The sequence below is a fragment of the Mirounga leonina genome, unplaced genomic scaffold (assembly GCF_011800145.1).
Source record: "Mirounga leonina isolate KUSES-001 unplaced genomic scaffold, KU_Mleo_1.0 Mir_114, whole genome shotgun sequence".
Taxonomy (NCBI): Eukaryota; Metazoa; Chordata; class Mammalia; order Carnivora; family Phocidae; genus Mirounga; species Mirounga leonina.
Genome location: NW_023270265.1, coordinates 31,580,574 through 31,592,507, shown reverse-complemented (window position 1 = coordinate 31,592,507; position 11,934 = coordinate 31,580,574).

The following is an 11,934-nucleotide window of genomic DNA, read 5'->3' as shown; positions in this document are numbered from 1 at the left end:
TTTAAATAGGTAACATTCAGTTCTTTAGAGCTGTTCAAGTCATCAAGGTATAAATCTTAACAATCTTGATGACATTTCAATCTTAAGTGGATAGGAGTCCACAAATCCACTCTGGAGAGCTCTCCAGCATTCTCTATCAAGAGATTAAACACACCTCTTGGAAAGTCAGAAGGGCCAGCTTGCTGTGGTATAGATGGGCAAAAGTTCTTGAAGTAGCCGTGAAGTGTTTTGGTATGGAGCCAACATGTTCTTTTGATAGGCTTTAATCTTCCATCAGGGTTATATTTATTCCTAAAGTCGTTTTCAGTTTCTCAAAGATGATTCATTATACTTTGGATGTACAGCCAGAGAGGTTGTTACGGTTCCTAATTCTCTTAAATCTCTGGATATGAAATTCCTTTCAGATAATATCACTGACCTGGAGTAAGTACTCAGTGATTTGTTAACATGATAAAACCAGGAAACCACAGGAGAGAGGGGAGCCCTCTGGGGCCTGTGATTTCTCATAGCACTTGTACTTTATGGCAACATCTTTCATCCTGGGAATAAATTTGATTATTTTAACACTCTTTAAAGATAGACAATTTGTAGGGTGTTTGAGAGGTGGAAGCTTGGATAGTTTGCCAACAAAACGTCAGATTTTTTTTTTTTTTTTTTTGAGATACAACTATTTGAACAAATGCTCTCACATCTTTGTTTGTGGTTCTTTTCTACTGAGACCAGAGATAAATTTATATTAGAAAAATTCTGACTAATGATCATCTTTAAGAAAGATACGTTTATACTAATGTTTAGAGATGGGAGGTATTCATTACCTGACTTTTCACAAACTCATGTCTTCAGCTACAACTCTACTTTATTTCAAGACAACTTAATAAAATGTCTTTGGATGAATTTCTCAATCAGGGCCCCCATGACATGTAATTAAGTAATGAAGCTCAGATTTTCAGGAAGGGCTTTGTGATGAATTAGAAGTAGGAAAAATGACTTAACCAGGCTTTGCACAAAGAAAAGTGGAGAAGTGTGACAAGGAGAAAATCGTGTAGCTAGAATGACTAATGAATCTGCTCTTGTTTTAAATTATAACATTATGCCTTGAGAAGGAGTAAAAAAAGAAAAAGGGGTCAGTAGTTGTGTTGCTTTTTTTGTTGTTGTTGTTATTGACTCTACTGTAAGTCCCACAGCAATTATTCTGAGTTCAGCGTTTGTAATAGTCACTCTTGATGCCTATTAAAATGGCAAATGACTGTGTCCCACCTAAGAACTCCTATAGGAGGAATCTGAAGTATATGCACAATAAAATTAGAGATTAGCTGGCATGAACTCTACCCCCATTTGCCCCATTTTTCCTTGTTCTCTAATTTGCCTTTGCTAAATTTCTAATTTAGCATGTGTGTGCATGTATGGGGGAAGGGGCAGAGGGAGAGGAAGAGAGAATTTTAAGCAGTCTCCACACTCAACATGGAGCCCAACGTGGGGCTTGATCTCTTGACCTTGAGCTGAAATCAAGAGTCAGACACTTAACCAACTGAGCCACCCAGGCACCCTGCCTTTGCTAAATTTCTAATTCAGTCAAGTCACTGTCCATTCCCCACCCCCCAGCTTTATTAAGGTAAAATTGACAAATACAGTTGTATAATTTAAAATATATAACATGATGATTTGATACATGTGTACATTGTGAAATGATTACCACAAGCAGATGAATGAACACATTGATCACCTCACATAGTTAGCTTTTGGTGTGTGTGATGAGGATGCTTAAGCTACTCTAAGAAGATTGAAGGTATACAATACAAGTATTAGCAACTGTAACCACACTGTATAGGAGATCCCCGGAATTTGTTCATGTTCTAACTGAAAGCTTAAACCATCAACCAGCATCTCTCCAGTTACTTCTCTCCTCAGCTTCTGGTAAATGCCATTCTAATCTGTTTCTGGGAGGTTTTTTTCTTTTTTTAGATTCCACATGGAAGTGAGATTAATAAGTATTTGTCTTTTTCTGTGTGGCTTATTTCACTTAGCGTAATGTCTTCTACGTTTATTCGTGTTGTTGTGAAAGGTAGGATTACCTTCTTTCTCCTGGCTGAATAATATTCCTGTGTGAGTGTGTGTGCATGCATGTGTGTGTGTGTGTGTGTGTGTGAATACATCTTTTAAAAACTTAAAATTTTTATTATTGAAAAGTTGACATACAATATTGTATTAGTTTTAGGAGTACAACATAGTGATTCAACAATTCTATATATTTAATTCTTAATATAAGTATAGTTACCATCTATAATCATACAATGTTGTTGTAATATTATTGGCTATATTCTTGTGCTATACCTTTCATCTCTGTGACTGTTTTATTCATTTATTTAGGGATCTTGTGAATGGTGGGGGAGGGGCAAAAGGAGAGGGAGAGAATCTTAAGCAGGCTCCACGCCCAGCATGGAGCCCAAAGGTGCTCAGTTTCATGACCCTGAGATCATGAGCTGAGCCAAAATCGAGTCCAACACTTAACTGACTGAGCCACCCAGGTGCCCCATTTCTGTGACTATATTATAACTGGACATTTGTATCTCTTAATCTCCTTCACCTATTTTGCCCCCCCCCCCCCCACTCACCTCTCCTCTGGTAAGGACCAGTTTTTCTCTGTATGAGTCTGTTTTTTTTGTTCATTTGTTTGTTTTTTTTAGATTCTGCATATAAGTGAAATTATGTGGTATTTGTCTCTCTCTAACTTAGCTTAATACTTTCTTGTTCCATCCATGTTCTTGTCAATGGAGAGATCTTACTCTTTTTTTGGCTGAGTAATATTCCATTATCTACAATGTCATCTCACATTTTTATCCATTCATCCACTGACAGATCCTTAGGTTGGGTCCATATCTTAGCTATTATAAATAATTCTGCAATGAAAACGGGTGTGCAGGTGTCTCTTTAAGATCCTGACTTCAATTCCTTTGGATATATATCTGAAAATGGGATTGCTGGATCATCTGGCAGTTTTATTTTTAATTTTTTAGGAACTTCCATACTGTTTTCCATATGGCTATACCAATTTATATTTCCATCCAACAATGTACAAGGGTTCCCTTTTCTCTTCATCCTCATCAACACTTTTTATGTGTTGCTTTTTTTGAATAAAAGCCATCCTAAGAAGTGTGAACTGATATTTCATTGTGGTTTTGATTTGCATATACCTGATGATTTGTGATATTAAGCACATTTTTATGCACTGGTTTTCCATTTGTAGATCATCCTCGGAAAAATTTCTATTCTATCCTTTGTTCAGCTTTGATTCAGATCATTTAATTTTTGTTTTTATTTGCTGTTAAGTTGTATGACTTTCTTATATATTCTGGATATTAGCCTCTTGTCAGATATTTGGCTTGGAAATGTTTTCTGTAAGTTGCCTTTTTATTTTGTTGATTGTTCTCTTTGCTGTGTAGAAGCTTTTTAATATGATGTAGTCTTATTTTTTGTTGACTGTGCTTTTGGGGTCATATTAAAAAATTGTTGCCAAGACCAATGTAAAAAAGCTTTAGGTCTGAAATTTAAGTCTTTAATTCATTTCAAATTAATTTTTGTAAGTGGTATAAAATTTGGTCCAGTTTTATTCTTTAGCATATTAGACATCCAGTTTTCCCAATACCATTCATTCAAAAGACCATTCTTTCCCCATTGTGTATTTTTTGTCCCAGCTTTTCTCAAAGACTTGTTGAAAGTATATGTGTGAATCCATTCCTGGGTTCTCTATTCTATACCACTGGTCTATGTGTCTGCTTTTATGCCAATACCATACTGTTTTGAATATGATAGCTTTGTAATATAATTTGAAACTGAGAAGTGTGGTGCCTCTAGTTTTGTTCTTCTGGTTCAAGATTGCTTTAGCTATTCAAGGTTTTTTGTGGTTCCCTGTGAATTATAGGATTATTACTTCTATTACTGTGAAAAATGACATTGGAATTTTGACAGCAATTGCATTGAAACTGTAGATTGCACTGGGTAATAGGGGCATTTTAACTATTCTTCCAATCCATGAATATCAGTTACCTTTCCATTTATCTGTCTTCAATTGCTTTCATTAATGTCTTATAGTTTTCAATATATAGATCTTTCACTACTGGTGGTATTTTTTTACATTTTTGAAAATATACTTAGATGCTTAGAGCTGCTGCAGTTAATAACTTAAGTCTAGTTTTTATAACATTTACTTAGTAATGACCTCCTGTCATGTACAGAACATCTGGTCCTGAAGTCATGGATCCTGCCTTCAAGATGCTTGTTCATGGTTGAGTAAAATACACAGACAAGCTAATAGATACCTGTGTCTGGTCAGTAATCTTTGAGATGTACTTAAAGTAGGCCCTGAGGAAGAATATCTAGCCTAGCATCAGGGATGTGGGGAGGGTCAAGAAATACATCCTGAAGGAGATAAAAAAAAAAGAGGTGATTCTAAAGTGATAAGCAGCCTTTAGGACAATGAGGCATTTGAGAAGATGGGAAAGCAAGATGGGGTGGGAGAGTCCTTTCTGACAAAGTCATGTTTTTGGAGATAACACATCTTAGGTGATCCTGAAGTTAAGTCTAGAGAAAAAAAAAAAAAAAAACAATCTTCAGATTTTATATTTAGGGTTATTGATTTTGTCCTGAAAGCAACGGGAAGGTTGACAAAAGGATTTGTTTTAGATCTACTCAGGTCAGAAGTTGTACACAGTTAACATGTAATGGTATCAAGTGGTGGAAATTTTTGGGCATCAAATCAGTTTGCAGTTTAGGCAACAAGGCATAATTCTTCCTTTTGTTGTGGATGACAGCGAATCCCCTTTAGCAATAATCACTCAGGGTTTCATCTCTGAAATAAACAGATAAGATTAATGGGTGTTATTTACTTGAGCCGAAACTTTATGCTTTTGGAATAAAGATATCCTAGCATGTACAGGTGATGCCACATTAGAGAATATATATTAGCACAGCTCAGTCTACACATTAGAGGAACCTATTATACATAGAGACAATAGAGCATGGTGACTGGGGATTCCGGATATAGATTCATGTGCTCTGGGTTAAGTCTGAGCCCTGCCATGTTCTGTCTGTGTGACCTTTGGTAAATTACTTAATCTTAAAAAGTCTCAGTATACTCTTTTTTTGTTTTGTTTTAGTGTGGATGGTAATACACCTACTTCTCAAGAGCAGTTAAAATTAGATAATATACTGGTATGAGTCGAATTGTGCCCCCAAAAAACGTATCGGGGCCTTAACCTCTAAGAAGGTATGGCCTTAGATTATGACCTGATTTAGAAATAGCCTGGACAGAGGTAATGAAGTTGAAATAAATTCATTAGGGCAGACACTTATCCAATATGACTAGTGTCCTAATACAAAGGGGGAATTTGGGCACAGAGACAGGCACACTGAGAGACAGCCTCTGAACAGGAAAGCAGAGACTGGGGTCATGTATCTTCAAGCTAAGAAACACCAAAGATTGGGCGCCTGGGTGGCTCAGTCAGTTAAGCGACTGCCTTCGGCTCAGGTCATGATCCTGGAGTCCCGGGATCGAGTCCCGCATCGGGCTCCCTGCTCGATGGGGAGTCTGCTTCTCCCTCTGACCCTCCCCCTTCTCGTGCTCTCTCTCTCATTCTCTCTCTCTCAAATAAATAAATAAAATCTTGGGCGGCTGGGTGGCTCAGTCGTTAAGCGTCTGCCTTCAGCTCAGGTCATGATCCTAGGGTCCTGGGATCGAGTCCCACATCGGGCTCCCTGCTCAGCATGGAGTCTGCTTCTCCCTCTGACCCTCCCCCCTCTTATGTGCTCTCTCTCTCATTCTCTCTCTCTCAAATAAAAAAAAAAAAGAAAAGAAAAGAAACACCAAAGATTGCCAACAAGCCACCAGGTGCCTGGAATGGATTGTCCCTCACAACCCTGAGAGGGAACCAACCATGCTGACACCTGATCTTAGACTTCTAGCTCCAGAACTCTGAGACCATACATTTCGAGTTTTTTGCCATCTAGTTTGTGCCATTTTGCTACAGCAGTCTTAGCAAACTAATACATACACATAATCTGTCTGGCTCATAGTAAGTTCTCAGTGATGATTAGTTTTTCTTATTTTTTTTTTTTTAAGATTTTATTTATTTATTTGACAGAGAGAGAGACAACGAGAGAGGGAACACAAGCAGGGGGAGTGGGAGAGGGAGAAGCAGGCCTCCCGCCGAGCAGGGAGCCCGATGCGGGGCTCGATCCCAGGACCCCGGGATCATGACCTGAGCCGAAGGCAGACGCTTAACGACTGAGCCACCCAGGCGCCCCAGTTTTTCTTATTGTTAATACTGTTTTGTCACAGTCCCAACTTCCTAATCACTCTGCCTTATCCAACATTGGTCATTTAGTGAGTGGGCGATGTTCTAGGAGTCAAGAGCAGGAAGCCAGAGGTACAGTGCAATATGTGATGCACAGGTACCTCCTAGGTATGGGTATAAGGCAGGGCCATTCTGGAAGTACTAGCACCAGTTACTCCCCAGTCCCAGGTAGGGTTGGATGCTGATAGGACAGACCAGCAGAGAAGAGCAAGGACTTCAGAGATGAACAGACTAGACCTGACATCTTCAGAAAAGCAAACTAACAAATGAAAGAAGAAAACGCAAAAATCAAAACAACTTAATGATTTGATTGTGGGCAAAGTGGAGATGGAGCATGTACCGATAAGAAAGAGGTCTGCTTTCATGGTGTGTATCTTTATTTCTTCCTGAATCAAAACTATATCCTTTTTATATAGGATTGGCCACTACTAAAGATCGTTACAACAAGACGGTGAGGGGGTGGGGAGGAGAAGAAAGAGGAGTGTGTGGGGAGACCAGCTATAGATGATGATTTCTTCCACTGTGAATGAGGCACTTGGCAAAATATCTCAGGAAGGTGTGAGGGAACCTGTATTAGTGCAATTTATTCTTGAGGGGCTCTTTTCAGGTTTGGGAGACCATTCACTCTGGATTTAACATAACTGGGCTCTGCTCACACACCTGACCAACCACTGTAAGAGAAGGAAGAGACAATAACTGGGAGTATGTGTGTGTGATAGAGGAGTAGGGAGGGGTGATTGAAAAAGCAAGAAAGAGAGGGGAGAGACAGAAAATATAAAGAAAGGATAGGTAGGCATCATGATTAAGTAGCTAGATTTTATATACTAGTTTTCTGACTTGGGGTAAATTATTCATCTCTGAAGATTGTTTCTTCATCTATGTATTGAAATTAATAGCACCTATCTCAGAGTTGTTATGAGGATTAAATTAGCTAATACGCAAAAACACTTAGGTTTTTATTCTTGTATTTTTATTGTGCTGGGCATCTATCAAGATGAGATGATTAAATTATGGTACAAGAGTCTGATAGAGCTTCATGTGCCAAAAAGGCAGGATGTTCGATATCAACAGTGAAGTATAAAAAAAAAATTCTGTAAAATGTAGTGCACAGTGTCTGCCCATTTGCATGAAAAATGAGATATTGCATATTTCTGGAAGAGTAAGAAATTGGTTATAATCGCTCCTCTATGAAAGCTGTCTGGGACACCATAGATCATAAGTAAAAAGAATCACATTTTACTTCATTTTTTATTTGTCCCATTTAAAGTTTTGTCATTTCTGTACTCTTCAATTAAAAACAAAAATAAAAGAAAAAGGAAAGCATGAGGGCGAGAATAGCTCCTGTCCCATAACTTGAAAGATTAAATGAGATTATATATGTTAACATTTTGCTTGGTAGTTAAAAAGTCCTCGAAAACACTGCCTGTGATAATATTAATAAAGGAAGTTTCCTTTGGCTTTCAATAGAGTTATAGAATGGATAAAAAATGAGTGACTATGGAAGGATGGGGCATTAGAATTATTAATAATGCTGTTTGTGTCACTTAGCTGCCTCCATTTGGGGGGAAGATAAACCACACTTCGTATGGTGTGATTTATGTGCATGGTTAATGTTGGTTTTTCCTTATGGTTTCCTAATCTAATGGCCTGTAGTTATGTGAGGGCTTGCATTTTCATGTTATCAGGTTAGAAAGACTTTAGAGAATGGGTCTCCAGGTGGTCCTGAGATTCTCCACCAAAATGAGATTTCCTGGCCCTATGCTTTCCTATGGGGAGCTATAATCCTATTATGTACTTGAATAAAAATTTTCAGTTGAAGGGGGAAATCACAGAAGAGGAATGTGTGCTTTAGAGCTAATAGTGTATAAATGAATTTTGGTCCTCCAAACTAGAATGTAAAAGAGTCCGATTCCCTTCCGCCTTGTTTTTTTTGCCATTAAACAACCATCAAGCAAAACCAGAATCATTATAGCTAGTTTGAAAATGTTTAAATTATGCACTGGATAAAGTTAGATGTTTTTCTAGTGTTAAATTAGGGCAGAAAAATTAGAGTCTTGAAGGGGCAATCCCTAACTTGATGACTAACTTAGGCCATTCTTCTCATCTTGATCTTTGGTAGACATTCTTTATTTATGGATTTATTATAGAAGCCACCATGAGTCAATCTATATCCCACTTAATTTCAGGAGACTGGTGCTGGAGAACCTTGTTTTATTTTCTTCTGCTGTACCTAGACCAACGAGAGGCTACCTTTAATCGGTGATTTGTGGGAAAGCAACTAGACTACAGCTCATTAGTGTCTGAGCTGGTGACTCTGAGGCCATCCACTGGAAATGAGCTGAGAAAGTTGCCCTGCATTGAAAACTTGCTCTTGGGGTATACAATCTAACATCATACCATGTAAAAAACAAAAACCTTTAACACTAGAGAAAATACTTTGTTTTTCTTAAATGTCTGTGCTGTGTATAGTTAAGTGTACTGCCTCAGTATATATGTATACCGTTTTGTTTGTTTCACCTTGATGGTGAAACATGACATTTGTTTCACCTTGATGGGAAAATCTCCCTCCATCTGGGCCAGGTAGCATATTCTAAGAGCATAAGGGGGCCTGTGAAAGAGTAAAAATTTGAAGTTTCTCTCCCTAATGTCTTTGGTTCTTCTTTTTATTAATCTATAGTTGTTGGCTAATTGTATTTTCCAGTCAGCACATTTCATGGCAAATAGAAAACCCATTTAGTGTAAAAGGATGTCAGTTATTGTTAGTAAAACATCCAAGACATTAGTAATCTTGGAACGAGAAAAAAGAATAATGGGTTTGGTTTTTCCTTCAGTTGCTTTGGGAAATAGATGCTATGGCAAGGTAACTATTAGGTTTTATTTTCTCAAGGTCTTAGAAGTCTATGAATCTGATCTGTTTCCCAGATAATTCTATGTCTTTAAGTGTCAAGTAGAAATTGAAGCTCTAGTTCCTAAATATGCAGCTTCAGGCTTGCTTGGTCCAATTCTTCTTTCAGAATCATATTTTATGCTTTCATTCATGCATGCATGTTTATTTTCAACCAACACTTATTGAATACTTACCATGTTCCAGGTGCTGGTTGAGAAGCTGGAGGTAAAACTATGAATGACAAATAATGCAAAATCTGATATGGAGGACCTTTGATTTAGGAAACAGGCAAGTAAATAGATGATTCTACCACAGTGTCTCAGTAGTAAATACAGAGTATTCTAGGAATATAGAGGAGGGGTACCTAATTTAGACTGTGATGGCGGGTGGGAGATAGGGGAAGTCTCCAGGGGAAATCGACATCTGAATTGAGTCTCAAAAGATAGGTGGATGTTGGCTAGGTAAAGTGTTGTTCAAATGTACTTTTTTTGTGGTTTAGAATTCTTAATATTGGTAGGAATGTGGCAAAATCAAGATCCATTGAAAAAACTCAGGAAAAAAAAATCTAGGTAAGGAAAACACTGAACTTAGAATATTTGACAAAGGAGAATACGTAATGAGCTGGGTAGAAAGAGAAGGTGATGAAGGTGATACTTCTGAGTTGTAACTTCCTTTTAAGTATAAGGATCAACATTTAAAGATCTGGAGACTCATTGGGATGCTTTTAAAAAATTATTTGTGTGTTCTCTTATTCATGCATTCAGACTTAGGAGGTCTGGAGAGGGGGCCGGTAATAGGAATTTGTAAGTAACAAGCTGCCCAGATAGGCACAGGGTTTTCCTCCCCTTAACTTTTGTTATTATGTCTATATCCAGCCTCCTTTTTAGCCTTCTACTAGCCCATCCATGAGAGATTAGCATTTTCAAAAAGAATTATTTTAAATACAAGTAACAATAGGAAGGACATAAATTAAGAGTCATATAATTAGTGAGGTTACACAACACAAGGTCCTGCTGCTCTTGCAAATACCATCTAGGGTTCAGATTTAGAACAGCTCACTCCCATCTGAACCATCTAGGGTTCAGATTTAGAACAGCTTACTAGGCCATTTTTGGATTTCTTCCCCTCCTAGCAAATTTCTCTGTGAGACAGCTCACAGCTTATTTCTTGCACCTCAAAATTTATCAGCTACATTTTACCTGTAACTCACTTGAGTGCAAGTGTCTACTTTCACCTTTACACCCTACCTGGAGTCCGTCATTCCCACTTGGCTTTCCTACTAAGAGGAATACACTCATCCTTAGCTGATTTGAAAGGATACATTAATATTTTAGATCTTCTGATACTCTATTCACTCTGAGCAGTAAAGGGCCTTTGTGGAATCCTTACTAAGGACGGTGCCACAGCTTAGAGATAACATTCACCATGGAATGATAATGTCCATGACAAAGCATTTGCACATAGACCATCAAAGCATATACATACTGCTCAATTGATACTTGTTCAAGAATGAAGAATTACAGTAACTGTGAGCCATTCCGAGACAACTGTGTCTCAGGATACTGATATCTAGGAAGACACATGTGATATCTTACTCATCTGCCATCTGACATCAGGAAAAGTGATTTTTGTCAAGGCACTATTTCAAGAACTCATTGAAATAAGTAGTCATCATGCCCACCTGTCTCAAGTGGTTAGCTTAGTTCTTGTAATCTCATCAGAGATGATTGATTAACTAGGGATTATTGGATAATGGTAACTGGGCTACTCTTGGGGAAATAAGAACTGTGAAAGTGAAATTATCTTACAACTAGTTTAAATATACATTCATTTGACAAACATTTTAAGAGTGCTTTGCCATGAGATTCAGGGACAGAAGAATAAAATACTGTTCACTAAGAGCTTGTAAGTGGACCAAATTCAGTAACCACACTTGAAAAAAAAAAAAAAAAAAAAAAGCTTGTGTTTCCACTGCTACGTATAAACTAGTAGAACTTTAGACTAAGTCTCCAGCCCTGAATGGGGGACCTTTCTTTAAAGTGAGTGGGCCAGGGCAAGTAATTCAATCATTACAGAGGACATTACAGTCCTCTGTAATCCTTCTCCCTCCTTATTTCCCTCATTCTGTCTCACTGTACTTCGCTAAATCCAATCTAGAATATATTCTGTTAATAGTAAACCTGAAATAAGGTCTGAATTGGAAATGCAGTTGCTAAATACAAGTCCTGAGTATGCTGAGAGGTGCCCAGCTGCCAAAGAAAATTTAGAGATAAGGTCAGGGAGAGTTATCATTGCATTTTGATTTCAAAATCTTCAAGACAACACTTTTATTTTGGAAATTTTAAATCTCTGATACATACAGTGCAATGGGGAAGAGGCTACAACAGGGCCCTGCGCTGCCTTATCTCTTTTATTTTTCCTTTTGATGTCTCTAAGGCTGTATTCTAATGATGAGTCAGACGGGCTCATTCTCCTGAGAAGGCTGCTCAATTAGGAGGATAGGATAACCTTTGAAAAAAGATGAAATGCTGATGAGCCAACATAAGAATTAACATTTTAAAATTGCTTCTGTACCAGCTCACAACATTGGTAACAACAACAGTAATTACCATTGTTATTTCAGGAAGCTGTTACTTTCAGGAGTGGGTGTGGAAAGTCAAACAGGAGAATAAACTTCCTCTGTTTGATTGACATTTT